The 25,433-nt window shown below is 45.4% G+C and overlaps 50 non-coding genes across 50 annotated transcripts; 17 read left to right on the top strand and 33 right to left on the bottom strand.

Annotated features, from left to right (window-relative positions):
- Window positions 1-5,663: 5,663 nt before the first annotated feature.
- On the bottom strand, window positions 5,664-5,735 carry Trnaw-cca (transfer RNA tryptophan (anticodon CCA)). Its single transcript has one exon. It is a non-coding gene; the product is annotated as a tRNA-Trp (tRNA).
- Window positions 5,736-5,853: 118 nt separating this feature from the next.
- Window positions 5,854-5,925, top strand: Trnaa-cgc (transfer RNA alanine (anticodon CGC)). The gene has a single exon. It is a non-coding gene; the product is annotated as a tRNA-Ala (tRNA).
- A 275-nt stretch (window positions 5,926-6,200) lies between these two features.
- Window positions 6,201-6,272, bottom strand: Trnac-gca (transfer RNA cysteine (anticodon GCA)). Its single transcript has one exon. It is a non-coding gene; the product is annotated as a tRNA-Cys (tRNA).
- Window positions 6,273-6,590: 318 nt separating this feature from the next.
- Trnaw-cca (transfer RNA tryptophan (anticodon CCA)) lies at window positions 6,591-6,662 on the bottom strand. The gene has a single exon. It is a non-coding gene; the product is annotated as a tRNA-Trp (tRNA).
- Window positions 6,663-6,780: 118 nt separating this feature from the next.
- Trnaa-cgc (transfer RNA alanine (anticodon CGC)) lies at window positions 6,781-6,852 on the top strand. The gene has a single exon. It is a non-coding gene; the product is annotated as a tRNA-Ala (tRNA).
- A 275-nt stretch (window positions 6,853-7,127) lies between these two features.
- Trnac-gca (transfer RNA cysteine (anticodon GCA)) lies at window positions 7,128-7,199 on the bottom strand. The gene has a single exon. It is a non-coding gene; the product is annotated as a tRNA-Cys (tRNA).
- A 318-nt stretch (window positions 7,200-7,517) lies between these two features.
- On the bottom strand, window positions 7,518-7,589 carry Trnaw-cca (transfer RNA tryptophan (anticodon CCA)). Its single transcript has one exon. It is a non-coding gene; the product is annotated as a tRNA-Trp (tRNA).
- A 118-nt stretch (window positions 7,590-7,707) lies between these two features.
- Window positions 7,708-7,779, top strand: Trnaa-cgc (transfer RNA alanine (anticodon CGC)). Its single transcript has one exon. It is a non-coding gene; the product is annotated as a tRNA-Ala (tRNA).
- Window positions 7,780-8,054: 275 nt separating this feature from the next.
- Trnac-gca (transfer RNA cysteine (anticodon GCA)) lies at window positions 8,055-8,126 on the bottom strand. The gene has a single exon. It is a non-coding gene; the product is annotated as a tRNA-Cys (tRNA).
- A 318-nt stretch (window positions 8,127-8,444) lies between these two features.
- On the bottom strand, window positions 8,445-8,516 carry Trnaw-cca (transfer RNA tryptophan (anticodon CCA)). Its single transcript has one exon. It is a non-coding gene; the product is annotated as a tRNA-Trp (tRNA).
- Window positions 8,517-8,634: 118 nt separating this feature from the next.
- Window positions 8,635-8,706, top strand: Trnaa-cgc (transfer RNA alanine (anticodon CGC)). Its single transcript has one exon. It is a non-coding gene; the product is annotated as a tRNA-Ala (tRNA).
- Window positions 8,707-8,981: 275 nt separating this feature from the next.
- Trnac-gca (transfer RNA cysteine (anticodon GCA)) lies at window positions 8,982-9,053 on the bottom strand. The gene has a single exon. It is a non-coding gene; the product is annotated as a tRNA-Cys (tRNA).
- A 318-nt stretch (window positions 9,054-9,371) lies between these two features.
- Trnaw-cca (transfer RNA tryptophan (anticodon CCA)) lies at window positions 9,372-9,443 on the bottom strand. Its single transcript has one exon. It is a non-coding gene; the product is annotated as a tRNA-Trp (tRNA).
- A 118-nt stretch (window positions 9,444-9,561) lies between these two features.
- Trnaa-cgc (transfer RNA alanine (anticodon CGC)) lies at window positions 9,562-9,633 on the top strand. Its single transcript has one exon. It is a non-coding gene; the product is annotated as a tRNA-Ala (tRNA).
- Window positions 9,634-9,908: 275 nt separating this feature from the next.
- On the bottom strand, window positions 9,909-9,980 carry Trnac-gca (transfer RNA cysteine (anticodon GCA)). The gene has a single exon. It is a non-coding gene; the product is annotated as a tRNA-Cys (tRNA).
- Window positions 9,981-10,298: 318 nt separating this feature from the next.
- On the bottom strand, window positions 10,299-10,370 carry Trnaw-cca (transfer RNA tryptophan (anticodon CCA)). Its single transcript has one exon. It is a non-coding gene; the product is annotated as a tRNA-Trp (tRNA).
- A 118-nt stretch (window positions 10,371-10,488) lies between these two features.
- On the top strand, window positions 10,489-10,560 carry Trnaa-cgc (transfer RNA alanine (anticodon CGC)). Its single transcript has one exon. It is a non-coding gene; the product is annotated as a tRNA-Ala (tRNA).
- Window positions 10,561-10,835: 275 nt separating this feature from the next.
- Trnac-gca (transfer RNA cysteine (anticodon GCA)) lies at window positions 10,836-10,907 on the bottom strand. Its single transcript has one exon. It is a non-coding gene; the product is annotated as a tRNA-Cys (tRNA).
- Window positions 10,908-11,225: 318 nt separating this feature from the next.
- Trnaw-cca (transfer RNA tryptophan (anticodon CCA)) lies at window positions 11,226-11,297 on the bottom strand. Its single transcript has one exon. It is a non-coding gene; the product is annotated as a tRNA-Trp (tRNA).
- Window positions 11,298-11,415: 118 nt separating this feature from the next.
- On the top strand, window positions 11,416-11,487 carry Trnaa-cgc (transfer RNA alanine (anticodon CGC)). Its single transcript has one exon. It is a non-coding gene; the product is annotated as a tRNA-Ala (tRNA).
- A 275-nt stretch (window positions 11,488-11,762) lies between these two features.
- Window positions 11,763-11,834, bottom strand: Trnac-gca (transfer RNA cysteine (anticodon GCA)). Its single transcript has one exon. It is a non-coding gene; the product is annotated as a tRNA-Cys (tRNA).
- A 318-nt stretch (window positions 11,835-12,152) lies between these two features.
- Window positions 12,153-12,224, bottom strand: Trnaw-cca (transfer RNA tryptophan (anticodon CCA)). The gene has a single exon. It is a non-coding gene; the product is annotated as a tRNA-Trp (tRNA).
- Window positions 12,225-12,342: 118 nt separating this feature from the next.
- Window positions 12,343-12,414, top strand: Trnaa-cgc (transfer RNA alanine (anticodon CGC)). The gene has a single exon. It is a non-coding gene; the product is annotated as a tRNA-Ala (tRNA).
- A 275-nt stretch (window positions 12,415-12,689) lies between these two features.
- Window positions 12,690-12,761, bottom strand: Trnac-gca (transfer RNA cysteine (anticodon GCA)). Its single transcript has one exon. It is a non-coding gene; the product is annotated as a tRNA-Cys (tRNA).
- Window positions 12,762-13,079: 318 nt separating this feature from the next.
- On the bottom strand, window positions 13,080-13,151 carry Trnaw-cca (transfer RNA tryptophan (anticodon CCA)). The gene has a single exon. It is a non-coding gene; the product is annotated as a tRNA-Trp (tRNA).
- Window positions 13,152-13,269: 118 nt separating this feature from the next.
- Trnaa-cgc (transfer RNA alanine (anticodon CGC)) lies at window positions 13,270-13,341 on the top strand. The gene has a single exon. It is a non-coding gene; the product is annotated as a tRNA-Ala (tRNA).
- Window positions 13,342-13,616: 275 nt separating this feature from the next.
- Trnac-gca (transfer RNA cysteine (anticodon GCA)) lies at window positions 13,617-13,688 on the bottom strand. Its single transcript has one exon. It is a non-coding gene; the product is annotated as a tRNA-Cys (tRNA).
- Window positions 13,689-14,006: 318 nt separating this feature from the next.
- On the bottom strand, window positions 14,007-14,078 carry Trnaw-cca (transfer RNA tryptophan (anticodon CCA)). The gene has a single exon. It is a non-coding gene; the product is annotated as a tRNA-Trp (tRNA).
- Window positions 14,079-14,196: 118 nt separating this feature from the next.
- Trnaa-cgc (transfer RNA alanine (anticodon CGC)) lies at window positions 14,197-14,268 on the top strand. The gene has a single exon. It is a non-coding gene; the product is annotated as a tRNA-Ala (tRNA).
- A 275-nt stretch (window positions 14,269-14,543) lies between these two features.
- Window positions 14,544-14,615, bottom strand: Trnac-gca (transfer RNA cysteine (anticodon GCA)). Its single transcript has one exon. It is a non-coding gene; the product is annotated as a tRNA-Cys (tRNA).
- A 318-nt stretch (window positions 14,616-14,933) lies between these two features.
- Trnaw-cca (transfer RNA tryptophan (anticodon CCA)) lies at window positions 14,934-15,005 on the bottom strand. The gene has a single exon. It is a non-coding gene; the product is annotated as a tRNA-Trp (tRNA).
- Window positions 15,006-15,123: 118 nt separating this feature from the next.
- Window positions 15,124-15,195, top strand: Trnaa-cgc (transfer RNA alanine (anticodon CGC)). Its single transcript has one exon. It is a non-coding gene; the product is annotated as a tRNA-Ala (tRNA).
- Window positions 15,196-15,470: 275 nt separating this feature from the next.
- Window positions 15,471-15,542, bottom strand: Trnac-gca (transfer RNA cysteine (anticodon GCA)). The gene has a single exon. It is a non-coding gene; the product is annotated as a tRNA-Cys (tRNA).
- Window positions 15,543-15,860: 318 nt separating this feature from the next.
- On the bottom strand, window positions 15,861-15,932 carry Trnaw-cca (transfer RNA tryptophan (anticodon CCA)). Its single transcript has one exon. It is a non-coding gene; the product is annotated as a tRNA-Trp (tRNA).
- A 118-nt stretch (window positions 15,933-16,050) lies between these two features.
- On the top strand, window positions 16,051-16,122 carry Trnaa-cgc (transfer RNA alanine (anticodon CGC)). Its single transcript has one exon. It is a non-coding gene; the product is annotated as a tRNA-Ala (tRNA).
- Window positions 16,123-16,397: 275 nt separating this feature from the next.
- Trnac-gca (transfer RNA cysteine (anticodon GCA)) lies at window positions 16,398-16,469 on the bottom strand. The gene has a single exon. It is a non-coding gene; the product is annotated as a tRNA-Cys (tRNA).
- A 318-nt stretch (window positions 16,470-16,787) lies between these two features.
- On the bottom strand, window positions 16,788-16,859 carry Trnaw-cca (transfer RNA tryptophan (anticodon CCA)). The gene has a single exon. It is a non-coding gene; the product is annotated as a tRNA-Trp (tRNA).
- A 118-nt stretch (window positions 16,860-16,977) lies between these two features.
- On the top strand, window positions 16,978-17,049 carry Trnaa-cgc (transfer RNA alanine (anticodon CGC)). Its single transcript has one exon. It is a non-coding gene; the product is annotated as a tRNA-Ala (tRNA).
- A 275-nt stretch (window positions 17,050-17,324) lies between these two features.
- On the bottom strand, window positions 17,325-17,396 carry Trnac-gca (transfer RNA cysteine (anticodon GCA)). Its single transcript has one exon. It is a non-coding gene; the product is annotated as a tRNA-Cys (tRNA).
- A 318-nt stretch (window positions 17,397-17,714) lies between these two features.
- Window positions 17,715-17,786, bottom strand: Trnaw-cca (transfer RNA tryptophan (anticodon CCA)). The gene has a single exon. It is a non-coding gene; the product is annotated as a tRNA-Trp (tRNA).
- A 118-nt stretch (window positions 17,787-17,904) lies between these two features.
- Trnaa-cgc (transfer RNA alanine (anticodon CGC)) lies at window positions 17,905-17,976 on the top strand. Its single transcript has one exon. It is a non-coding gene; the product is annotated as a tRNA-Ala (tRNA).
- A 275-nt stretch (window positions 17,977-18,251) lies between these two features.
- Trnac-gca (transfer RNA cysteine (anticodon GCA)) lies at window positions 18,252-18,323 on the bottom strand. The gene has a single exon. It is a non-coding gene; the product is annotated as a tRNA-Cys (tRNA).
- Window positions 18,324-18,641: 318 nt separating this feature from the next.
- Window positions 18,642-18,713, bottom strand: Trnaw-cca (transfer RNA tryptophan (anticodon CCA)). The gene has a single exon. It is a non-coding gene; the product is annotated as a tRNA-Trp (tRNA).
- Window positions 18,714-18,831: 118 nt separating this feature from the next.
- On the top strand, window positions 18,832-18,903 carry Trnaa-cgc (transfer RNA alanine (anticodon CGC)). Its single transcript has one exon. It is a non-coding gene; the product is annotated as a tRNA-Ala (tRNA).
- A 275-nt stretch (window positions 18,904-19,178) lies between these two features.
- Window positions 19,179-19,250, bottom strand: Trnac-gca (transfer RNA cysteine (anticodon GCA)). Its single transcript has one exon. It is a non-coding gene; the product is annotated as a tRNA-Cys (tRNA).
- A 318-nt stretch (window positions 19,251-19,568) lies between these two features.
- Trnaw-cca (transfer RNA tryptophan (anticodon CCA)) lies at window positions 19,569-19,640 on the bottom strand. The gene has a single exon. It is a non-coding gene; the product is annotated as a tRNA-Trp (tRNA).
- A 118-nt stretch (window positions 19,641-19,758) lies between these two features.
- On the top strand, window positions 19,759-19,830 carry Trnaa-cgc (transfer RNA alanine (anticodon CGC)). Its single transcript has one exon. It is a non-coding gene; the product is annotated as a tRNA-Ala (tRNA).
- Window positions 19,831-24,748: 4,918 nt separating this feature from the next.
- On the bottom strand, window positions 24,749-24,820 carry Trnaw-cca (transfer RNA tryptophan (anticodon CCA)). Its single transcript has one exon. It is a non-coding gene; the product is annotated as a tRNA-Trp (tRNA).
- A 118-nt stretch (window positions 24,821-24,938) lies between these two features.
- Window positions 24,939-25,010, top strand: Trnaa-cgc (transfer RNA alanine (anticodon CGC)). Its single transcript has one exon. It is a non-coding gene; the product is annotated as a tRNA-Ala (tRNA).
- Window positions 25,011-25,285: 275 nt separating this feature from the next.
- On the bottom strand, window positions 25,286-25,357 carry Trnac-gca (transfer RNA cysteine (anticodon GCA)). The gene has a single exon. It is a non-coding gene; the product is annotated as a tRNA-Cys (tRNA).
- Window positions 25,358-25,433: the final 76 nt, after the last annotated feature.

Raw genomic sequence — 25,433 nt, 5'->3', positions numbered from 1 at the left:
TGAAATGTTGCTCCAAAGCCTTCGGTATGGCGTGCGGAGTGCATCTGAAACATGTTATTTGCAACTCACCGCGACAACCGTCATTTGTTTTTTCGAGATACTGAAAAATGAAGGGGGCACCCGGGATTGAACCGGGGACCTCTCGATCTGCAGTCGAATGCTCTACGACTTTTTTTTTTTTTTAACGTTTCAGTGTCTTGTGCGCCCTGAAGGTCCACGAAAAACTTCAGGCCTGGTGTAGAGAAGAAACATACTTATAGGCGGCAAATCCTGATACAGTAGAAAAGAAAACGGCTCACACAGGTGATCTTAGCCAACACCCTCTCTTTCAAATGTCAGGCTAAGCATGTTTCCAAATTCATCACGGAGGCCTGGCAATCGCAAGCGGTGCCAGTAAGCAGTAAGCATGTACTGCCGAAACGCTAGGTGTCCATCCTCGTCATGACAACTGTTGACAAAATGTACGAAATGTCCTATCAACCACATGACGGTATTGAGCTTCGTTCGCGGAAAAAAGGAAGAATCGGGCCGGACGATGATGTCAATAGTATAAGCGGCTTCAGCAGATCTAGTGACAAAAGCAAGTTGTTTCCTGAGCCAACGCCAATTAGCAAGGTGCCCACAGCAGGTGAATCGATGCTCAAGGGTATCCAGGAGACCACACCGAGTACAGTTGTCCGTGTCAGAAAGACCAATACGGTGCAGTCGTACATTGGTGGGGAGCAAATTATTAATTACCCTATACCATGTGGACGCCACAGCCATAGAGTGGATCGGCAGACTAACATTCTTCCAGACGTTCCTCCAGGACACGGTGGGAGACGCCAGTTCTATTGGATTGGGACCGGCCAGCCCCTCCCAGCGGGCAATCAAGCCCTTGGTCGTTGGCACCGGTCGTCGCAAGAAGACGTCACCGAGGTAACTCACCGCAATGTAAAATTCCCGGATGTGTTTCAACTGAAAATTGAGGCGACCGACATCGACAGGTGGAGCAAGGCTCTCCGGACGCACAACAGTAAAAAGCCTGGATGTAATTGAAGTCACCTCTTGCGTAACAATTAGAGTCGTACGGCGGACGTACAAAGCAGACGCCTTGCGAGTAATGTCAGAGAGGCCCAAGCCTCCCGAAATACGCGGTTTCGTCATAACCTCGTAACGTAACTTGAACAGATGGCCCTTCCATATAAACCTGCTAGACAATTGGCGCAACCTTTTCGCCACCATCATGGGAAGTGGGAACAGCTGAGCAACATAATAAGCTTTACATAGAACGTAGGTGTCTAAGATTCTGACTTTTTGCAAAATGGTAGCAGAGCGCTGCTCATGGACCATCAGAGCCCCCTGTATCTTCTCGGTGACAGATTTCCAATTAAGAGCCGCCATTTTTAGCGGACATCGATCAATGATAATCCCCAAGGACGTATGGCGATCGACAAAAGTGGCCCAAGGGACATCAGCATCGCGAAATCCCCGAATATCAAGGAACTTACATTTACCCTGATTGAGCCGCGCTCCAGAGACACGACAGTATGCATCAACTGCCCCTTTCAACAACGGGATGTCATCACGTTGACGGAGGAGAACAACGACATCATCCGCATATGCCTTAACAGTGAGCTTCCCACCAGAGAGGGTCATACCCTGAAGCTTGAGAACAATAGTCCGAAGCAGCGGTTCCAGGGACAATACGAATAAAGACATAGAGAGCGGACTACCCTGAGGCACCCCGCGGCGGATAGCAATGGGCGGCGTCAGCTGCCCATTGACTGACACCCGAGCAGTTATTCCCCTATACAAATTGCCAAGAACACCACGTGATGAAGCGTTAAAACCTATTGTACCTAAAACACGATCTAAAAACACATGACTGACGTGATCAAAAGCCTTATAAAAATCAAGGAAAGCAAAAGCACAATGTACGTTTGTAACCGCCGCAACCGAGATAACATCCCGATATTCGGCTACTGGGGTCAGAATAGATCTATCATGAAAACAACATTGATGTGCACCAATCACACCCCGAAGCAGAGAAGACAACCGGCTATTGAGCGCTCTAGCAGCTGTCTTGTAGTCAAAGTTCAGCAATGTGAGCGGACGAAGATTGGCAGCAGATAAACGACCAGAGGACTTCGGAATTAAAACAATTTTCCCCACTTTAAAATCGGCAGGCACATCCATCCCCCTGACAATCTCATTTATAATCTGCGTAAAAATGCCACCCAAAAGAGGCCAAAAACGGAGATAAAATTCTTTAGGCAGGCCGTCTGGACCCGGCGATTTACTGGACGGAGAGCGAGCAATAAAATCGAAAACATCATCTACCTGGAACTCCTGGAGAAATTCGCCGTTCGCGTCAGGCGCGATCGTCGCAGTTAGATCCCCAAGGACAGCATCCGAAAGAGACTCACCAGAATCATCGGCAGAATAGAGACTAGCGTAATACTGATGGAGAGCACGAACCATTTCCTCCTGTGCAATAAGCTGCCGTCCATCATCCACCGTAAGAGAAGAGATGAAGGAGCGACGACGACGAGTCTGATGCCGTAGCAGGTGGTACAAGGAGGTCAGTTCACCTTCAACAAGAGAGTGAGGTTTCGACTTAACTCGCAGACCATCCATCTGTCGTCGTTTAAGGCTCAAGAGCTTGGCTTTAATACGACGAACATCATGGATCCGCAGAGGAGAAGTACCCGCCGCATCATATAGTTCCCGCAGAACAGAGTAGTAATATTCATACGTGTTCTTAAAATCACGCGCCCTTGCAGCACAATAAAAAATCAAAGTCTGACGAATCTTGGGCTTGGCAAACGCAGTCCACCATACCAGCAAGGAGGGGTAACGCGAGACAGAGCGAAGACAACGCTCCCACACGGCACTTACAACATCATCTATAGCACTGTCGGCAAGGTGGGAAACATTTAACATCCACTGGGAACGATAAAGTTTTGCAGGTTGGTGACTAAGATTTATAGTTGCAGTAAAAGCACAATGGTCAGAAAAACTAGTAGGAATAACGTCGACAGAAAGAATTTTATCACATAAAAATTCAGAGAAGTAGAATCTGTCGAGTCTACTGCATGAGGACGCGGTAAAAAAACGTATATTTCACCAGGGTGGGATATTTGTGTTCCCAAACGTCACGCAGATGCATCGTACGAACTAAGTCATGTAAATCGCGGCAATAATTGAAATTGGGAGACTGGTCTTCAGGGCGTAAAACACAATTAAAATCGCCTCCGAGCAGGAGATTCCGAGGACTCTGGCGCAAAAGATAAATAAGCTCTTCCTTATAAAAGCGCGATCGAGTCACAGTGTGACCCGAACCAGAGGGGGCATACAAAACAACGAGGCGGAGATCAAAAAGACGACAACCAATCCCACGGCCAGAGTCAAGGAATTCAATGTCAGTAATAGGAATGCCCTCTCGAAAGAAAAGAGCAGTTCCTGTTGAATATTCCGGCGCGACATTAAAAACAGTTTGAAATCCAGGTAGAGAGAGATCAGAAAACAACACTTCCTGCAAAAACACTACGTCCGCACAGGCGTCGTAAATAAACTGCCGCAAAGAGGCAATGCGAACGTCGGACTCAATACGGTTAACATTTAAGGTAAGAAAGGTGTATGCTTGAACCATAGAGAGAAAAGCGAGAGAGGAAATCACCTACAGCGACGCACCAGCGTCACAGTCCATAGCAGGGGAGACGGAGGCATCCGAGGGAGGGGGACTGCTACCCCGATCCGCGGATCCCTTACGCTTCGGTTTTTTACGAACAGCATTAACGTTCGGCTGAACGCGTAACTTGCGTCGGCTGACGGGCAAGGAAGCTTCAGCCGCCGGTGACGTAGGAGGGTCAAGTTCTGTATCCGACACCACCCGCGCCGGTCCACATGCGGGATCCGGGGTCGCGGGGGAAACATCCGACAAAACGGAATGGTCAACACCGACACTAGCATCCGGCAAACATGGACTGCACGGAGGCGAAACGTGAGCAGGAAGGTCCGAGACCGCAAAGTTGGAAGGAAGCGGAGCAGCACCGCTGGCAGAGGTATGGGGCAGCGAAGCAGGAAGTTGTCGCGGCTCCACTTGTTGTGACAACGAAGTCGGTTCGGAAGACGGCGCCAACAGGCCCGACCGACAATCCGACTCGAGAGAAGCTGCGTCGGAGGCCGGAGGGGCGCCAGCAGCCGCCACCGGAACCGCTACCTCAGGAGGGCAGGGAGCAGCTACAGTACACAATGGCTCGGAGGATGCCGGTCGCTCGGACTGGGGCATCTCAGGGAGATCCTCATCCGTACTATTGCCATCGTGTGGGCGACGCCTCTTATTATTCAAAAGTGGCACACCCACCTGAGGGACAGACGGAACAACATCAGATTTAGCACGCAAAGGAGGAAATTCTGTGTCAGGGGTGCGCAAAACCTGTGGCGGGGCGCTACTACCAGTGGACTGTGCTACACCAAGAGCAGAACCACCTGCAACGAGGTCGGCGACCGTTAACTTGCGACGCTGTTCGAGAGAATTTTTTAAAACAAATACCCTCCGCGGACAGTCAGTACGCACGTGACCACTTTCATTGCACAAAAAACAGGTGCCAACCTGACCACTATATGTTATATGGACACGATATCCACCGATCTGCAGGTGAGATGGAATATTCTGCTTAACGTGCATTTCGACTGAACGAATACCACTGTAACATTGCAGGCGATGTTGGCTTGACCAGCGTTCAAGGCGAATGCTCTTTACATCACCATACTTTTGTAGACCCTCCTTAAGATAGACATTATCCACCTCCGGTGGAAGGTTGTAAACACGAACACTGGTGTACGTAATGGAAGCATTGGAAAGCAGCACGGTACTTACAGAATTATCCCGATGCCGAAAGAGAACTTGATGACCATATTTAGAAAGAATTTTATCAACCTGAAGTGGGTCCATAAACTTAACAAAGAAAACATACAGTTCGGTATCAAAATAAGCAGTGTGCACCTGATCCGAATGAACACCAAAGCTATCGACCAACCAGTCATGGATCTCAAGGGAACTAGGTTGCACATGGCGGGTTGACTTGTCAAAAGTAAAACTAACTGTAGCCTGACGAGGAATAACCTGGGACGACATTTTCAAACTATGCGGTCGAAACCGCTACACAAAACACACTGAAAGAAAGACAGAAAGTAACACAAGGTACGAAACAACGACGGAGAAACACTCACAGACGTTGCAACACAACACGTAAACAAAAACGATAGTCCACTATACGTAACGCTACGGCGGAGCGGAAGACTAGGCACGTCCACACTGCACGGCGTCTAAAGCGGAACTTCGACTGAGCTATACCCCCTTTCACGATCTTTCTATTCCCATAACTTAAGGAAAAATATTATACTCTGCCTGGCTAAAGACGTCTAATCGAGCAAAATATTGCGTAATCATTATCTCTCAGTTATATATTAGCGTTAAACGATATAAATATCAAAAATACTAGACAGTTCGCGCCTGGAGAAAGTGTGAGTCGGCGCCTACACTTTAATGTCAGAACGCGAAAATTGCACTAGTAGCTTTTTTCAAGCAAGTTCTGTTCGTCCGTTCTCTGTAATCGTTTGGTATCTGATTAAACTGACATACTCGCCTATGGCTTTCGTAAACGAAAATTTCACTGTGACCCCGACGTGATTTGAACACGCAACCTTCTGATCTGGAGTCAGACGCGCTACCGTTGCGCCACGGAGTCGACGCTGCTGAGGTCTTGTCATGAATAGGTTCCTCGAACACTTACTGTACCGTTCAAACCTAAGAAATAATGACAGTAGGATCCACGAGAGACTCGTCCCAGATGTAGTTGCTCTGGCGGGGGTGTAACTCAGTGGTAGAGTGTCTGCTTCGCATGCAGAAAGTCCTGGGTTCAAATCCCAGCTCCTCCAATTTTTGTTTCTCCGTGCAGCAGTACACGAAAACTTTTGCCTATCACCATATTCTATAAAATTCAGTGTACAAGATTCTTCCCCCAAGCAAGTGGATTTCGTACAGTTCGACCGCATGGCGGGAGGACGATGACCTGCAAGAGCCTGGGCTGCGATCCCCCCATTGAAATGTTGCTCCAAAGCCTTCGGTATGGCGTGCGGAGTGCATCTGAAACATGTTATTTGCAACTCACCGCGACAACCGTCATTTGTTTTTTCGAGATACTGAAAAATGAAGGGGGCACCCGGGATTGAACCGGGGACCTCTCGATCTGCAGTCGAATGCTCTACGACTGAGCTATACCCCCTTTCACTATCTTTCTATTCCCATAACTTAAGGAAAAATATTATACTCTGCCTGGCTAAAGACGTCTAATCGAGCAAAATATTGCGTAATCATTATCTCTCAGTTATATATTAGCGTTAAACGATATAAATATCAAAAATACTAGACAGTTCGCGCCTGGAGAAAGTGTGAGTCGGCGCCTACACTTTAATGTCAGAACGCGAAAATTGCACTAGTAGCTTTTTTCAAGCAAGTTCTGTTCGTCCGTTCTCTGTAATCGTTTGGTATCTGATTAAACTGACATACTCGCCTATGGCTTTCGTAAACGAAAATTTCACTGTGACCCCGACGTGATTTGAACACGCAACCTTCTGATCTGGAGTCAGACGCGCTACCGTTGCGCCACGGAGTCGACGCTGCTGAGGTCTTGTCATGAATAGGTTCCTCGAACACTTACTGTACCGTTCAAACCTAAGAAATAATGACAGTAGGATCCACGAGAGACTCGTCCCAGATGTAGTTGCTCTGGCGGGGGTGTAACTCAGTGGTAGAGTGTCTGCTTCGCATGCAGAAAGTCCTGGGTTCAAATCCCAGCTCCTCCAATTTTTGTTTCTCCGTGCAGCAGTACACGAAAACTTTTGCCTATCACCATATTCTATAAAATTCAGTGTACAAGATTCTTCCCCCAAGCAAGTGGATTTCGTACAGTTCGACCGCATGGCGGGAGGACGATGACCTGCAAGAGCCTGGGCTGCGATCCCCCCATTGAAATGTTGCTCCAAAGCCTTCGGTATGGCGTGCGGAGTGCATCTGAAACATGTTATTTGCAACTCACCGCGACAACCGTCATTTGTTTTTTCGAGATACTGAAAAATGAAGGGGGCACCCGGGATTGAACCGGGGACCTCTCGATCTGCAGTCGAATGCTCTACGACTGAGCTATACCCCCTTTCACGATCTTTCTATTCCCATAACTTAAGGAAAAATATTATACTCTGCCTGGCTAAAGACGTCTAATCGAGCAAAATATTGCGTAATCATTATCTCTCAGTTATATATTAGCGTTAAACGATATAAATATCAAAAATACTAGACAGTTCGCGCCTGGAGAAAGTGTGAGTCGGCGCCTACACTTTAATGTCAGAACGCGAAAATTGCACTAGTAGCTTTTTTCAAGCAAGTTCTGTTCGTCCGTTCTCTGTAATCGTTTGGTATCTGATTAAACTGACATACTCGCCTATGGCTTTCGTAAACGAAAATTTCACTGTGACCCCGACGTGATTTGAACACGCAACCTTCTGATCTGGAGTCAGACGCGCTACCGTTGCGCCACGGAGTCGACGCTGCTGAGGTCTTGTCATGAATAGGTTCCTCGAACACTTACTGTACCGTTCAAACCTAAGAAATAATGACAGTAGGATCCACGAGAGACTCGTCCCAGATGTAGTTGCTCTGGCGGGGGTGTAACTCAGTGGTAGAGTGTCTGCTTCGCATGCAGAAAGTCCTGGGTTCAAATCCCAGCTCCTCCAATTTTTGTTTCTCCGTGCAGCAGTACACGAAAACTTTTGCCTATCACCATATTCTATAAAATTCAGTGTACAAGATTCTTCCCCCAAGCAAGTGGATTTCGTACAGTTCGACCGCATGGCGGGAGGACGATGACCTGCAAGAGCCTGGGCTGCGATCCCCCCATTGAAATGTTGCTCCAAAGCCTTCGGTATGGCGTGCGGAGTGCATCTGAAACATGTTATTTGCAACTCACCGCGACAACCGTCATTTGTTTTTTCGAGATACTGAAAAATGAAGGGGGCACCCGGGATTGAACCGGGGACCTCTCGATCTGCAGTCGAATGCTCTACGACTGAGCTATATCCCCTTTCACGATCTTTCTATTCCCATAACTTAAGGAAAAATATTATACTCTGCCTGGCTAAAGACGTCTAATCGAGCAAAATATTGCGTAATCATTATCTCTCAGTTATATATTAGCGTTAAACGATATAAATATCAAAAATACTAGACAGTTCGCGCCTGGAGAAAGTGTGAGTCGGCGCCTACACTTTAATGTCAGAACGCGAAAATTGCACTAGTAGCTTTTTTCAAGCAAGTTCTGTTCGTCCGTTCTCTGTAATCGTTTGGTATCTGATTAAACTGACATACTCGCCTATGGCTTTCGTAAACGAAAATTTCACTGTGACCCCGACGTGATTTGAACACGCAACCTTCTGATATGGAGTCAGACGCGCTACCGTTGCGCCACGGAGTCGACGCTGCTGAGGTCTTGTCATGAATAGGTTCCTCGAACACTTACTGTACCGTTCAAACCTAAGAAATAATGACAGTAGGATCCACGAGAGACTCGTCCCAGATGTAGTTGCTCTGGCGGGGGTGTAACTCAGTGGTAGAGTGTCTGCTTCGCATGCAGAAAGTCCTGGGTTCAAATCCCAACTCCTCCAATTTTTGTTTCTCCGTGCAGCAGTACACGAAAACTTTTGCCTATCACCATATTCTATAAAATTCAGTGTACAAGATTCTTCCCCCAAGCAAGTGGATTTCGTACAGTTCGACCGCATGGCGGGAGGACGATGACCTGCAAGAGCCTGGGCTGCGATCCCCCCATTGAAATGTTGCTCCAAAGCCTTCGGTATGGCGTGCGGAGTGCATCTGAAACATGTTATTTGCAACTCACCGCGACAACCGTCATTTGTTTTTTCGAGATACTGAAAAATGAAGGGGGCACCCGGGATTGAACCGGGGACCTCTCGATCTGCAGTCGAATGCTCTACGACTGAGCTATACCCCCTTTCACGATCTTTCTATTCCCATAACTTAAGGAAAAATATTATACTCTGCCTGGCTAAAGACGTCTAATCGAGCAAAATATTGCGTAATCATTATCTCTCAGTTATATATTAGCGTTAAACGATATAAATATCAAAAATACTAGACAGTTCGCGCCTGGAGAAAGTGTGAGTCGGCGCCTACACTTTAATGTCAGAACGCGAAAATTGCACTAGTAGCTTTTTTCAAGCAAGTTCTGTTCGTCCGTTCTCTGTAATCGTTTGGTATCTGATTAAACTGACATACTCGCCTATGGCTTTCGTAAACGAAAATTTCACTGTGACCCCGACGTGATTTGAACACGCAACCTTCTGATCTGGAGTCAGACGCGCTACCGTTGCGCCACGGAGTCGACGCTGCTGAGGTCTTGTCATGAATAGGTTCCTCGAACACTTACTGTACCGTTCAAACCTAAGAAATAATGACAGTAGGATCCACGAGAGACTCGTCCCAGATGTAGTTGCTCTGGCGGGGGTGTAACTCAGTGGTAGAGTGTCTGCTTCGCATGCAGAAAGTCTTGGGTTCAAATCCCAGCTCCTCCAATTTTTGTTTCTCCGTGCAGCAGTACACGAAAACTTTTGCCTATCACCATATTCTATAAAATTCAGTGTACAAGATTCTTCCCCCAAGCAAGTGGATTTCGTACAGTTCGACCGCATGGCGGGAGGACGATGACCTGCAAGAGCCTGGGCTGCGATCCCCCCATTGAAATGTTGCTCCAAAGCCTTCGGTATGGCGTGCGGAGTGCATCTGAAACATGTTATTTGCAACTCACCGCGACAACCGTCATTTGTTTTTTCGAGATACTGAAAAATGAAGGGGGCACCCGGGATTGAACCGGGGACCTCTCGATCTGCAGTCGAATGCTCTACGACTGAGCTATACCCCCTTTCACGATCTTTCTATTCCCATAACTTAAGGAAAAATATTATACTCTGCCTGGCTAAAGACGTCTAATCGAGCAAAATATTGCGTAATCATTATCTCTCAGTTATATATTAGCGTTAAACGATATAAATATCAAAAATACTAGACAGTTCGCGCCTGGAGAAAGTGTGAGTCGGCGCCTACACTTTAATGTCAGAACGCGAAAATTGCACTAGTAGCTTTTTTCAAGCAAGTTCTGTTCGTCCGTTCTCTGTAATCGTTTGGTATCTGATTAAACTGACATACTCGCCTATGGCTTTCGTAAACGAAAATTTCACTGTGACCCCGACGTGATTTGAACACGCAACCTTCTGATCTGGAGTCAGACGCGCTACCGTTGCGCCACGGAGTCGACGCTGCTGAGGTCTTGTCATGAATAGGTTCCTCGAACACTTACTGTACCGTTCAAACCTAAGAAATAATGACAGTAGGATCCACGAGAGACTCGTCCCAGATGTAGTTGCTCTGGCGGGGGTGTAACTCAGTGGTAGAGTGTCTGCTTCGCATGCAGAAAGTCCTGGGTTCAAATCCCAGCTCCTCCAATTTTTGTTTCTCCGTGCAGCAGTACACGAAAACTTTTGCCTATCACCATATTCTATAAAATTCAGTGTACAAGATTCTTCCCCCAAGCAAGTGGATTTCGTACAGTTCGACCGCATGGCGGGAGGACGATGACCTGCAAGAGCCTGGGCTGCGATCCCCCCATTGAAATGTTGCTCCAAAGCCTTCGGTATGGCGTGCGGAGTGCATCTGAAACATGTTATTTGCAACTCACCGCGACAACCGTCATTTGTTTTTTCGAGATACTGAAAAATGAAGGGGGCACCCGGGATTGAACCGGGGACCTCTCGATCTGCAGTCGAATGCTCTACGACTGAGCTATACCCCCTTTCACGATCTTTCTATTCCCATAACTTAAGGAAAAATATTATACTCTGCCTGGCTAAAGACGTCTAATCGAGCAAAATATTGCGTAATCATTATCTCTCAGTTATATATTAGCGTTAAACGATATAAATATCAAAAATACTAGACAGTTCGCGCCTGGAGAAAGTGTGAGTCGGCGCCTACACTTCAATGTCAGAACGCGAAAATTGCACTAGTAGCTTTTTTCAAGCAAGTTCTGTTCGTCCGTTCTCTGTAATCGTTTGGTATCTGATTAAACTGACATACTCGCCTATGGCTTTCGTAAACGAAAATTTCACTGTGACCCCGACGTGATTTGAACACGCAACCTTCTGATCTGGAGTCAGACGCGCTACCGTTGCGCCACGGAGTCGACGCTGCTGAGGTCTTGTCATGAATAGGTTCCTCGAACACTTACTGTACCGTTCAAACCTAAGAAATAATGACAGTAGGATCCACGAGAGACTCGTCCCAGATGTAGTTGCTCTGGCGGGGGTGTAACTCAGTGGTAGAGTGTCTGCTTCGCATGCAGAAAGTCCTGGGTTCAAATCCCAGCTCCTCCAATTTTTGTTTCTCCGTGCAGCAGTACACGAAAACTTTTGCCTATCACCATATTCTATAAAATTCAGTGTACAAGATTCTTCCCCCAAGCAAGTGGATTTCGTACAGTTCGACCGCATGGCGGGAGGACGATGACCTGCAAGAGCCTGGGCTGCGATCCCCCCATTGAAATGTTGCTCCAAAGCCTTCGGTATGGCGTGCGGAGTGCATCTGAAACATGTTATTTGCAACTCACCGCGACAACCGTCATTTGTTTTTTCGAGATACTGAAAAATGAAGGGGGCACCCGGGATTGAACCGGGGACCTCTCGATCTGCAGTCGAATGCTCTACGACTGAGCTATACCCCCTTTCACGATCTTTCTATTCCCATAACTTAAGGAAAAATATTATACTCTGCCTGGCTAAAGACGTCTAATCGAGCAAAATATTGCGTAATCATTATCTCTCAGTTATATATTAGCGTTAAACGATATAAATATCAAAAATACTAGACAGTTCGCGCCTGGAGAAAGTGTGAGTCGGCGCCTACACTTTAATGTCAGAACGCGAAAATTGCACTAGTAGCTTTTTTCAAGCAAGTTCTGTTCGTCCGTTCTCTGTAATCGTTTGGTATCTGATTAAACTGACATACTCGCCTATGGCTTTCGTAAACGAAAATTTCACTGTGACCCCGACGTGATTTGAACACGCAACCTTCTGATCTGGAGTCAGACGCGCTACCGTTGCGCCACGGAGTCGACGCTGCTGAGGTCTTGTCATGAATAGGTTCCTCCAACACTTACTGTACCGTTCAAACCTAAGAAATAATGACAGTAGGATCCACGAGAGACTCGTCCCAGATGTAGTTGCTCTGGCGGGGGTGTAACTCAGTGGTAGAGTGTCTGCTTCGCATGCAGAAAGTCCTGGGTTCAAATCCCAGCTCCTCCAATTTTTGTTTCTCCGTGCAGCAGTACACGAAAACTTTTGCCTATCACCATATTCTATAAAATTCAGTGTACAAGATTCTTCCCCCAAGCAAGTGGATTTCGTACAGTTCGACCGCATGGCGGGAGGACGATGACCTGCAAGAGCCTGGGCTGCGATCCCCCCATTGAAATGTTGCTCCAAAGCCTTCGGTATGGCGTGCGGAGTGCATCTGAAACATGTTATTTGCAACTCACCGCGACAACCGTCATTTGTTTTTTCGAGATACTGAAAAATGAAGGGGGCACCCGGGATTGAACCGGGGACCTCTCGATCTGCAGTCGAATGCTCTACGACTGAGCTATACCCCCTTTCACGATCTTTCTATTCCCATAACTTAAGGAAAAATATTATACTCTGCCTGGCTAAAGACGTCTAATCGAGCAAAATATTGCGTAATCATTATCTCTCAGTTATATATTAGCGTTAAACGATATAAATATCAAAAATACTAGACAGTTCGCGCCTGGAGAAAGTGTGAGTCGGCGCCTACACTTTAATGTCAGAACGCGAAAATTGCACTAGTAGCTTTTTTCAAGCAAGTTCTGTTCGTCCGTTCCCTGTAATCGTTTGGTATCTGATTAAACTGACATACTCGCCTATGGCTTTCGTAAACGAAAATTTCACTGTGACCCCGACGTGATTTGAACACGCAACCTTCTGATCTGGAGTCAGACGCGCTACCGTTGCGCCACGGAGTCGACGCTGCTGAGGTCTTGTCATGAATAGGTTCCTCGAACACTTACTGTACCGTTCAAACCTAAGAAATAATGACAGTAGGATCCACGAGAGACTCGTCCCAGATGTAGTTGCTCTGGCGGGGGTGTAACTCAGTGGTAGAGTGTCTGCTTCGCATGCAGAAAGTCCTGGGTTCAAATCCCAGCTCCTCCAATTTTTGTTTCTCCGTGCAGCAGTACACGAAAACTTTTGCCTATCACCATATTCTATAAAATTCAGTGTACAAGATTCTTCCCCCAAGCAAGTGGATTTCGTACAGTTCGACCGCATGGCGGGAGGACGATGACCTGCAAGAGCCTGGGCTGCGATCCCCCCATTGAAATGTTGCTCCAAAGCCTTCGGTATGGCGTGCGGAGTGCATCTGAAACATGTTATTTGCAACTCACCGCGACAACCGTCATTTGTTTTTTCGAGATACTGAAAAATGAAGGGGGCACCCGGGATTGAACCGGGGACCTCTCGATCTGCAGTCGAATGCTCTACGACTGAGCTATACCCCCTTTCACGATCTTTCTATTCCCATAACTTAAGGAAAAATATTATACTCTGCCTGGCTAAAGACGTCTAATCGAGCAAAATATTGCGTAATCATTATCTCTCAGTTATATATTAGCGTTAAACGATATAAATATCAAAAATACTAGACAGTTCGCGCCTGGAGAAAGTGTGAGTCGGCGCCTACACTTTAATGTCAGAACGCGAAAATTGCACTAGTAGCTTTTTTCAAGCAAGTTCTGTTCGTCCGTTCTCTGTAATCGTTTGGTATCTGATTAAACTGACATACTCGCCTATGGCTTTCGTAAACGAAAATTTCACTGTGACCCCGACGTGATTTGAACACGCAACCTTCTGATCTGGAGTCAGACGCGCTACCGTTGCGCCACGGAGTCGACGCTGCTGAGGTCTTGTCATGAATAGGTTCCTCGAACACTTACTGTACCGTTCAAACCTAAGAAATAATGACAGTAGGATCCACGAGAGACTCGTCCCAGATGTAGTTGCTCTGGCGGGGGTGTAACTCAGTGGTAGAGTGTCTGCTTCGCATGCAGAAAGTCCTGGGTTCAAATCCCAGCTCCTCCAATTTTTGTTTCTCCGTGCAGCAGTACACGAAAACTTTTGCCTATCACCATATTCTATAAAATTCAGTGTACAAGATTCTTCCCCCAAGCAAGTGGATTTCGTACAGTTCGACCGCATGGCGGGAGGACGATGACCTGCAAGAGCCTGGGCTGCGATCCCCCCATTGAAATGTTGCTCCAAAGCCTTCGGTATGGCGTGCGGAGTGCATCTGAAACATGTTATTTGCAACTCACCGCGACAACCGTCATTTGTTTTTTCGAGATACTGAAAAATGAAGGGGGCACCCGGGATTGAACCGGGGACCTCTCGATCTGCAGTCGAATGCTCTACGACTGAGCTATACCCCCTTTCACGATCTTTCTATTCCCATAACTTAAGGAAAAATATTATACTCTGCCTGGCTAAAGACGTCTAATCGAGCAAAATATTGCGTAATCATTATCTCTCAGTTATATATTAGCGTTAAACGATATAAATATCAAAAATACTAGACAGTTCGCGCCTGGAGAAAGTGTGAGTCGGCGCCTACACTTTAATGTCAGAACGCGAAAATTGCACTAGTAGCTTTTTTCAAGCAAGTTCTGTTCGTCCGTTCTCTGTAATCGTTTGGTATCTGATTAAACTGACATACTCGCCTATGGCTTTCGTAAACGAAAATTTCACTGTGACCCCGACGTGATTTGAACACGCAACCTTCTGATCTGGAGTCAGACGCGCTACCGTTGCGCCACGGAGTCGACGCTGCTGAGGTCTTGTCATGAATAGGTTCCTCGAACACTTACTGTACCGTTCAAACCTAAGAAATAATGACAGTAGGATCCACGAGAGACTCGTCCCAGATGTAGTTGCTCTGGCGGGGGTGTAACTCAGTGGTAGAGTGTCTGCTTCGCATGCAGAAAGTCCTGGGTTCAAATCCCAGCTCCTCCAATTTTTGTTTCTCCGTGCAGCAGTACACGAAAACTTTTGCCTATCACCATATTCTATAAAATTCAGTGTACAAGATTCTTCCCCCAAGCAAGTGGATTTCGTACAGTTCGACCGCATGGCGGGAGGACGATGACCTGCAAGAGCCTGGGCTGCGATCCCCCCATTGAAATGTTGCTCCAAAGCCTTCGGTATGGCGTGCGGAGTGCATCTGAAACATGTTATTTGCAACTCACCGCGACAACCGTCATTTGTTTTTTCGAGATACTGAAAAATGAAGGGGGCACCCGGGATTGAACCGGGGACCTCTCGATCTGCAGTCGAATGCTCTACGACTGAGCTATACCCCCTTTCACGATCTTTCTATTCCCATAACTTAAGGAAAAATATTATACTCTGCCTGGCTAAAGACGTCTAATCGAGCAAAATATTGCGTAATCATTATCTCTCAGTTATATATTAGCGTTAAACGATATAAATATCAAAAATACTAGACAGTTCGCGCCTGGAGAAAGTGTGAGTCGGCGCCTACACTTCAATGTCAGAACGCGAAAATTGCACTAGTAGCTTTTTTCAAGCAAGTTCTGTTCGTCCGTTCTCTGTAATCGTTTGGTATCTGATTAAACTGACATACTCGCCTATGGCTTTCGTAAACGAAAATTTCACTGTGACCCCGACGTGATTTGAACACGCAACCTTCTGATCTGGAGTCAGACGCGCTACCGTTGCGCCACGGAGTCGACGCTGCTGAGGTCTTGTCATGAATAGGTTCCTCGAACACTTACTGTACCGTTCAAACCTAAGAAATAATGACAGTAGGATCCACGAGAGACTCGTCCCAGATGTAGTTGCTCTGGCGGGGGTGTAACTCAGTGGTAGAGTGTCTGCTTCGCATGCAGAAAGTCCTGGGTTCAAATCCCAGCTCCTCCAATTTTTGTTTCTCCGTGCAGCAGTACACGAAAACTTTTGCCTATCACCATATTCTATAAAATTCAGTGTACAAGATTCTTCCCCCAAGCAAGTGGATTTCGTACAGTTCGACCGCATGGCGGGAGGACGATGACCTGCAAGAGCCTGGGCTGCGATCCCCCCATTGAAATGTTGCTCCAAAGCCTTCGGTATGGCGTGCGGAGTGCATCTGAAACATGTTATTTGCAACTCACCGCGACAACCGTCATTTGTTTTTTCGAGATACTGAAAAATGAAGGGGGCACCTGGGATTGAACCGGGGACCTCTCGATCTGCAGTCGAATGCTCTACGACTGAGCTATACCCCCTTTCACGATCTTTCTATTCCCATAACTTAAGGAAAAATATTATACTCTGCCTGGCTAAAGACGTCTAATCGAGCAAAATATTGCGTAATCATTATCTCTCAGTTATATATTAGCGTTAAACGATATAAATATCAAAAATACTAGACAGTTCGCGCCTGGAGAAAGTGTGAGTCGGCGCCTACACTTTAATGTCAGAACGCGAAAATTGCACTAGTAGCTTTTTTCAAGCAAGTTCTGTTCGTCCGTTCTCTGTAATCGTTTGGTATCTGATTAAACTGACATACTCGCCTATGGCTTTCGTAAACGAAAATTTCACTGTGACCCCGACGTGATTTGAACACGCAACCTTCTGATCTGGAGTCAGACGCGCTACCGTTGCGCCACGGAGTCGACGCTGCTGAGGTCTTGTCATGAATAGGTTCCTCGAACACTTACTGTACCGTTCAAACCTAAGAAATAATGACAGTAGGATCCACGAGAGACTCGTCCCAGATGTAGTTGCTCTGGCGGGGGTGTAACTCAGTGGTAGAGTGTCTGCTTCGCATGCAGAAAGTCCTGGGTTCAAATCCCAGCTCCTCCAATTTTTGTTTCTCCGTGCAGCAGTACACGAAAACTTTTGCCTATCACCATATTCTATAAAATTCAGTGTACAAGATTCTTCCCCCAAGCAAGTGGATTTCGTACAGTTCGACCGCATGGCGGGAGGACGATGACCTGCAAGAGCCTGGGCTGCGATCCCCCCATTGAAATGTTGCTCCAAAGCCTTCGGTATGGCGTGCGGAGTGCATCTGAAACATGTTATTTGCAACTCACCGCGACAACCGTCATTTGTTTTTTCGAGATACTGAAAAATGAAGGGGGCACCCGGGATTGAACCGGGGACCTCTCGATCTGCAGTCGAATGCTCTACGACTGAGCTATACCCCCTTTCACGATCTTTCTATTCCCATAACTTAAGGAAAAATATTATACTCTGCCTGGCTAAAGACGTCTAATCGAGCAAAATATTGCGTAATCATTATCTCTCAGTTATATATTAGCGTTAAACGATATAAATATCAAAAATACTAGACAGTTCGCGCCTGGAGAAAGTGTGAGTCGGCGCCTACACTTTAATGTCAGAACGCGAAAATTGCACTAGTAGCTTTTTTCAAGCAAGTTCTGTTCGTCCGTTCTCTGTAATCGTTTGGTATCTGATTAAACTGACATACTCGCCTATGGCTTTCGTAAACGAAAATTTCACTGTGACCCCGACGTGATTTGAACACGCAACCTTCTGATCTGGAGTCAGACGCGCTACCGTTGCGCCACGGAGTCGACGCTGCTGAGGTCTTGTCATGAATAGGTTCCTCGAACACTTACTGTACCGTTCAAACCTAAGAAATAATGACAGTAGGATCCACGAGAGACTCGTCCCAGATGTAGTTGCTCTGGCGGGGGTGTAACTCAGTGGTAGAGTGTCTGCTTCGCATGCAGAAAGTCCTGGGTTCAAATCCCAGCTCCTCCAATTTTTGTTTCTCCGTGCAGCAGTACACGAAAACTTTTGCCTATCACCATATTCTATAAAATTCAGTGTACAAGATTCTTCCCCCAAGCAAGTGGATTTCGTACAGTTCGACCGCATGGCGGGAGGACGATGACCTGCAAGAGCCTGGGCTGCGATCCCCCCATTGAAATGTTGCTCCAAAGCCTTCGGTATGGCGTGCGGAGTGCATCTGAAACATGTTATTTGCAACTCACCGCGACAACCGTCATTTGTTTTTTCGAGATACTGAAAAATGAAGGGGGCACCCGGGATTGAACCGGGGACCTCTCGATCTGCAGTCGAATGCTCTACGACTGAGCTATACCCCCTTTCACGATCTTTCTATTCCCATAACTTAAGGAAAAATATTATACTCTGCCTGGCTAAAGACGTCTAATCGAGCAAAATATTGCGTAATCATTATCTCTCAGTTATATATTAGCGTTAAACGATATAAATATCAAAAATACTAGACAGTTCGCGCCTGGAGAAAGTGTGAGTCGGCGCCTACACTTTAATGTCAGAACGCGAAAATTGCACTAGTAGCTTTTTTCAAGCAAGTTCTGTTCGTCCGTTCTCTGTAATCGTTTGGTATCTGATTAAACTGACATACTCGCCTATGGCTTTCGTAAACGAAAATTTCACTGTGACCCCGACGTGATTTGAACACGCAACCTTCTGATCTGGAGTCAGACGCGCTACCGTTGCGCCACGGAGTCGACGCTGCTGAGGTCTTGTCATGAATAGGTTCCTCGAACACTTACTGTACCGTTCAAACCTAAGAAATAATGACAGTAGGATCCACGAGAGACTCGTCCCAGATGTAGTTGCTCTGGCGGGGGTGTAACTCAGTGGTAGAGTGTCTGCTTCGCATGCAGAAAGTCCTGGGTTCAAATCCCAGCTCCTCCAATTTTTGTTTCTCCGTGCAGCAGTACACGAAAACTTTTGCCTATCACCATATTCTATAAAATTCAGTGTACAAGATTCTTCCCCCAAGCAAGTGGATTTCGTACAGTTCGACCGCATGGCGGGAGGACGATGACCTGCAAGAGCCTGGGCTGCGATCCCCCCATTGAAATGTTGCTCCAAAGCCTTCGGTATGGCGTGCGGAGTGCATCTGAAACATGTTATTTGCAACTCACCGCGACAACCGTCATTTGTTTTTTCGAGATACTGAAAAATGAAGGGGGCACCCGGGATTGAACCGGGGACCTCTCGATCTGCAGTCGAATGCTCTACGACTGAGCTATACCCCCTTTCACGATCTTTCTATTCCCATAACTTAAGGAAAAATATTATACTCTGCCTGGCTAAAGACGTCTAATCGAGCAAAATATTGCGTAATCATTATCTCTCAGTTATATATTAGCGTTAAACGATATAAATATCAAAAATACTAGACAGTTCGCGCCTGGAGAAAGTGTGAGTCGGCGCCTACACTTTAATGTCAGAACGCGAAAATTGCACTAGTAGCTTTTTTCAAGCAAGTTCTGTTCGTCCGTTCTCTGTAATCGTTTGGTATCTGATTAAACTGACATACTCGCCTATGGCTTTCGTAAACGAAAATTTCACTGTGACCCCGACGTGATTTGAACACGCAACCTTCTGATCTGGAGTCAGACGCGCTACCGTTGCGCCACGGAGTCGACGCTGCTGAGGTCTTGTCATGAATAGGTTCCTCGAACACTTACTGTACCGTTCAAACCTAAGAAATAATGACAGTAGGATCCACGAGAGACTCGTCCCAGATGTAGTTGCTCTGGCGGGGGTGTAACTCAGTGGTAGAGTGTCTGCTTCGCATGCAGAAAGTCCTGGGTTCAAATCCCAGCTCCTCCAATTTTTGTTTCTCCGTGCAGCAGTACACGAAAACTTTTGCCTATCACCATATTCTATAAAATTCAGTGTACAAGATTCTTCCCCCAAGCAAGTGGATTTCGTACAGTTCGACCGCATGGCGGGAGGACGATGACCTGCAAGAGCCTGGGCTGCGATCCCCCCATTGAAATGTTGCTCCAAAGCCTTCGGTATGGCGTGCGGAGTGCATCTGAAACATGTTATTTGCAACTCACCGCGACAACCGTCATTTGTTTTTTCGAGATACTGAAAAATGAAGGGGGCACCCGGGATTGAACCGGGGACCTCTCGATCTGCAGTCGAATGCTCTACGACTTTTTTTTTTTTTTTTTTTTTTTTTTTTTTTATAAGTACCGTGCGCTAACCAATTGCGCCACTTTTTTTTTTTTTCTCTCTTTATTTTTCTTTTTTTTTATTTTTTTTCAACCTTCTGATCTTTTTTTTTTTTTTTTTTTTTTTTTTTCAGTAATAGGCAGGGGGAGGCAAAGCGGGCAGGGGTCAAAAATAATCTGAGGCCTGGCCGCAATGTCTCCACCATACCCATCACTGATTTTCGACCTTGTCCCTCCTATGGTCCAAAAATACAACTGCCGCCTTTGGCAATTTTTTAAAATGTATTTAATTTTTTTTTTTTTTTTTTTTTTTTTAATTTGTGTTTCCTCTTTTTTGTATGGTTTTTTATATTATCATGATGAAATGAAAAGAATTCTTTCTTGAAATAAGTAATTGCCCTTCATGTGCATGAAATGAAAAATATAACTCAATCTTCTACCTGTTGTTCCTTTCATTTTTTTTTGAAGTTTTTTTTTTTTATTTATTTTTTATCAGTTGTCGTTTTTGACCATTTTGTCATAATGGAAAATCAACAAAAATGAAAGTATAAGAAATGAAACACACAATGCTTCTGCACATAGTAATATATTCACTCAATACTGTGTGCTTTAGGTTGATGGTTATTAGCCTATTCCCATTCTATCAAATATAATTTGTAGCATATTACCATATTTCTTCTTGTGGTCCGCATAAGTACGTATTTTGTGGTATTTGCACTGTAAGTATATCTGGAAATCTGTAACGGTGTCAGTTCCAGCGTCATGAGTTACGTAAGTTACATAATTTCCCAGGAGCCAATAAACAGCATTATTCTTCGTCTCTGGAAAATAACGGTCTTGTGGTCTGTGCAGCACTGACAGCGAGATGTACTGTGGTGAAGACCTTGTAATGAGAGCTATTTGCACTTTGAGCCAATTCCAGATATGTATATTGCCGCCGCAAGTGTATCTGTGGATAATTGTGTCCACTAGTCGACATCGTTGACATAGATCGGTGTCACTGAGGCCAATTTCATATAATCTTTCGTTGGTGCTAATGATATTATTAACGGCTTTGTACCATGCTGTTCTTATGTCAGAAGATAAAACTTTTAAATTGATGTTTTGCCAGATAGCAGTCCAGTGTATGTGAGGAAACTGTCTCTCTACTTTATTCTTTCCTTCACATGTCTGCCAGAGCCGCATAATGTCTTTTGACGTTAGGTGACGTAGCCGTGTAACTTCGTCCCTCAAGTAGCTAAGTTCAATATAAAAGGCTCGCACGTGCTGGAGACGATTGTTAATTTTTTGCACATCAATAGGAGGCTGCAGGCTGCGAGGTTTGAGAATTTCAAAAAGTCGGCTTGAAATACTTTCCGGTACTTCTCTAATGATAGTTAGTTGCCTTTTGACGAAGAGGGCAGAGGCTTTGTTGGTAATATTGATTAGACCTAAACCACCATTTCTGGGATGTAAGGTGGCCACTTTGGCGGTTACTCGAAACAGTTCTCCTTTCCACAGAAAATTTGTGATTCTGGACGTTATGTTCCTGGCTATCATTTTGGGTAGTGGAAAGAGCTGAGCAGTGTGGTATGCTGTAGCTAAGATACACGTGTTGATGTACTTAATCCTCTGAATCTGATTCATGTTCCGTGATAAATTTTCCATTATAGCACCCTGCACTTTCCGTGCCGCAGCTTTCCAATTCAACGCAGTCATTTTCATTGGGCATGCGGTTAATGTAACACCAAGCGTCGTATGCTGCCTGACCAGCTTTGCCCACTCTACGTTTATGTGCTCAAAACCCCTAAGATGTAAAATTTTGCTTTTCTTTTCATTTGAATTTGCCCCAGACGCACTGCAGTAAGTCTGAATCACTGCAGCTAACGTAGCTACATCGTCATTATTTCTGATTATGACGCCTACATCATCAGCATAAGCTTTTATAGCTGTTTTGCACCCTGACAGTGTTATTCCTGTTAATTTATCGTGAATACGTTTAAGAAATGGGTCCAGTGAAATGGCAAAGAGTGACATAGAAAGGGGGCTTCCCTGAGGAACACCGCGTCGTATTTGAAATTTTCTCGTAGCCTGACTGTTAACTGCTATGCATGCGTTTATTCCTGTCGCCACGTTTTTTATTACGTTTAAGGCTCGTTCTTGGAATCCAAGCTTTTTTAACGTCTTGAAGAGGTAGAGATGATTCACGAGATCGAATGCTTTATGGAAATCCAGGAAAACCAGGGCACATTTGATGTTAGTGACTGAAGTGATTGCAATTATATCCCGAAATTCCGCTAAATTATGAAACAGAGTTTTACCTGCAATGCAGTGTTGATACGGACTAATCAGTCTACTTGCTAAGGATGAAATTTTCTTGTTGAGAATTCTTGCTACTATTTTATAGTCCGCATTGAGCAACGAAATCGGTCGGAAGTTAGTAAGATCTGTGTGTCCTTTAGTTTTGGGGATAAGGACTATTTTACTTTCTTTAAATTCAGAGGGTAACATTGCGCCCTGAAGAACTTCATTTACAATCGCTGTAATTGTCCCTCCCACTATCGGCCAATAGTGGACATAAAATTCTGCTGGTAGACCATCAGGACCCGGGGATTTTTTCAGAGGGGAGTTACACAGAGTCTCATAAACGTCCTCATTACATACGTGCGACAGGAAGGTAACGTTGTCATCATCCGTCAGCTGTGGCACAAGAAAGTCGAGGAAATCATCAATAGATTCCTCGCAGCTGGAATTTTCAGAATATAATTTATCGAAGTAGCGATAGATCTCATTCAGAATCTCCTTCTGTGTCCTAAGACTTGTACCATTCGTCGTCCGTAATTCGTCGATAAGCATTGTTCTTCTGTTTTTAGCGTGCTTCAGAAGGTGGTATAGGGAAGTTGTTTCGTCGTCTGATACAGATTTCGCCTTGGATTTTATTTTAAGTCCTTCCAGTTGATGCCTCTTAATGCTAAGTAATTTAGCCTTAATTTTTTTGATATCTGTCAGGCGAAGATGTGAACCAGATGTTTGACCATATAGCTCTCTGAGTACTGAGTAATAGAACTCTATAGTGTTTTTAAGATCTCTGGCCCTCTGAAAGCTATATTGCATGATCGTCTTCCTAAGTTTCGGCTTTGTCATTTTTGTCCACCAGTCTATGGTAGTCGCGTATCTAGGAAGAGCACGCAGGCACAACGCCCATGCGTCTTTTATCTGATCTTCTAATTCACGGTCTGGTAACAGCGAGACATTTAAATTCCACTGGTTTTTGAAGCGGCGGATTGGCTGCGCTTGTAAATTGATACAGGCCAACACACCGGAATGGTCCGAAAAGTAGACAGGAATTGTTTCTGTTTTCAATAGAGCTGTTTCGAGATTTTCGGTAATGTAGAATCTATCGAGTCTACTGCATGCATTGGATGTTGCATAAGTGTACTCGACAATAGCAGGGTATTTGCATTCCCAAGCATCCTTTAGCTTTAAGCTAGTAACGAGATGTTTTAATTCAGCAGAATAATTAAAATTCGGACTCTGATCTTTCCTGTTGAGGACGCAATTAAAATCACCTCCCATTATAAGGCGACTGGGGTTTTTGCGTAATAAATATATTACCTCGTCTTTAAAAAATCGTGTTCTGTCAGATCTATGTGAGCTGCCGGAAGGGGCATACAAGTTAATAAGGGACACGTCATAAATCTTGAGCCCTATTCCCCTTCCAGATTCCAGTCGTTCTACTTCCGTTACTGGAATCCCATCTCGGATTAAAAAAGCTGTCCCCACGCTAGTTTCGTGGGAGACATTTAGGTGAGCAACATACCCGGGAATATTTAAATCCGACGTGACAACTTCCTGCAGCAGGGCTATATCAGTTCCCGAATCATATAAAAATTCTTTTAGCGCTGCTATTTTCAATGCCGACCGTATTTTATTAATGTTGACAGTAGCAATAGTATAACACTGGGTCATTGCGCTATTACTCGTTGGATATGAGGACAGTGAATAAATAACATGCTACTAAATTATTACTTAGGAGACACAGAAAATTTAGACAGAACAGAACGTCCCATTAAGAGGTTGCAAATTACAGTATTGGTGCAGTCTAGGTTTGAGATTTTCCGCCTGAGTCAGTAGAAGATTGATTATCAGGAAGTTCCTCAGGAGATTCTTTCAATGACCCGTGCCTGACAGTTTCGTAACGCACATTATGGGGTTGCGTGGTACCTTTCGCGCTCTTTAACTTCGCTTGATTACGACTGAGCTATACCCCCTTTCACGATCTTTCTATTCCCATAACTTAAGGAAAAATATTATACTCTGCCTGGCTAAAGACGTCTAATCGAGCAAAATATTGCGTAATCATTATCTCTCAGTTATATATTAGCGTTAAACGATATAAATATCAAAAATACTAGACAGTTCGCGCCTGGAGAAAGTGTGAGTCGGCGCCTACACTTTAATGTCAGAACGCGAAAATTGCACTAGTAGCTTTTTTCAAGCAAGTTCTGTTCGTCCGTTCTCTGTAATCGTTTGGTATCTGATTAAACTGACATACTCGCCTATGGCTTTCGTAAACGAAAATTTCACTGTGATCCCGACGTGATTTGAACACGCAACCTTCTGATCTGGAGTCAGACGCGCTACCGTTGCGCCACGGAGTCGACGCTGCTGAGGTCTTGTCATGAATAGGTTCCTCGAACACTTACTGTACCGTTCAAACCTAAGAAATAATGACAGTAGGATCCACGAGAGACTCGTCCCAGATGTAGTTGCTCTGGCGGGGGTGTAACTCAGTGGTAGAGTGTCTGCTTCGCATGCAGAAAGTCCTGGGTTCAAATCCCAGCTCCTCCAATTTTTGTTTCTCCGTGCAGCAGTACACGAAAACTTTTGCCTATCACCATATTCTATAAAATTCAGTGTACAAGATTCTTCCCCCAAGCAAGTGGATTTCGTACAGTTCGACCGCATGGCGGGAGGACGATGACCTGCAAGAGCCTGGGCTGCGATCCCCCCATTGAAATGTTGCTCCAAAGCCTTCGGTATGGCGTGCGGAGTGCATCTGAAACATGTTATTTGCAACTCACCGCGACAACCGTCATTTGTTTTTTCGAGATACTGAAAAATGAAGGGGGCACCCGGGATTGAACCGGGGACCTCTCGATCTGCAGTCGAATGCTCTACGACTGAGCTATACCCCCTTTCACGATCTTTCTATTCCCATAACTTAAGGAAAAATATTATACTCTGCCTGGCTAAAGACGTCTAATCGAGCAA

Source organism: Schistocerca nitens, chromosome 4 (assembly GCF_023898315.1).
Source record: "Schistocerca nitens isolate TAMUIC-IGC-003100 chromosome 4, iqSchNite1.1, whole genome shotgun sequence".
Classification (NCBI taxonomy): Eukaryota; Metazoa; Arthropoda; class Insecta; order Orthoptera; family Acrididae; genus Schistocerca; species Schistocerca nitens.
Note: the sequence above shows the minus strand (reverse complement) of the source record. Positions and strands in the feature narration are given on the sequence as shown.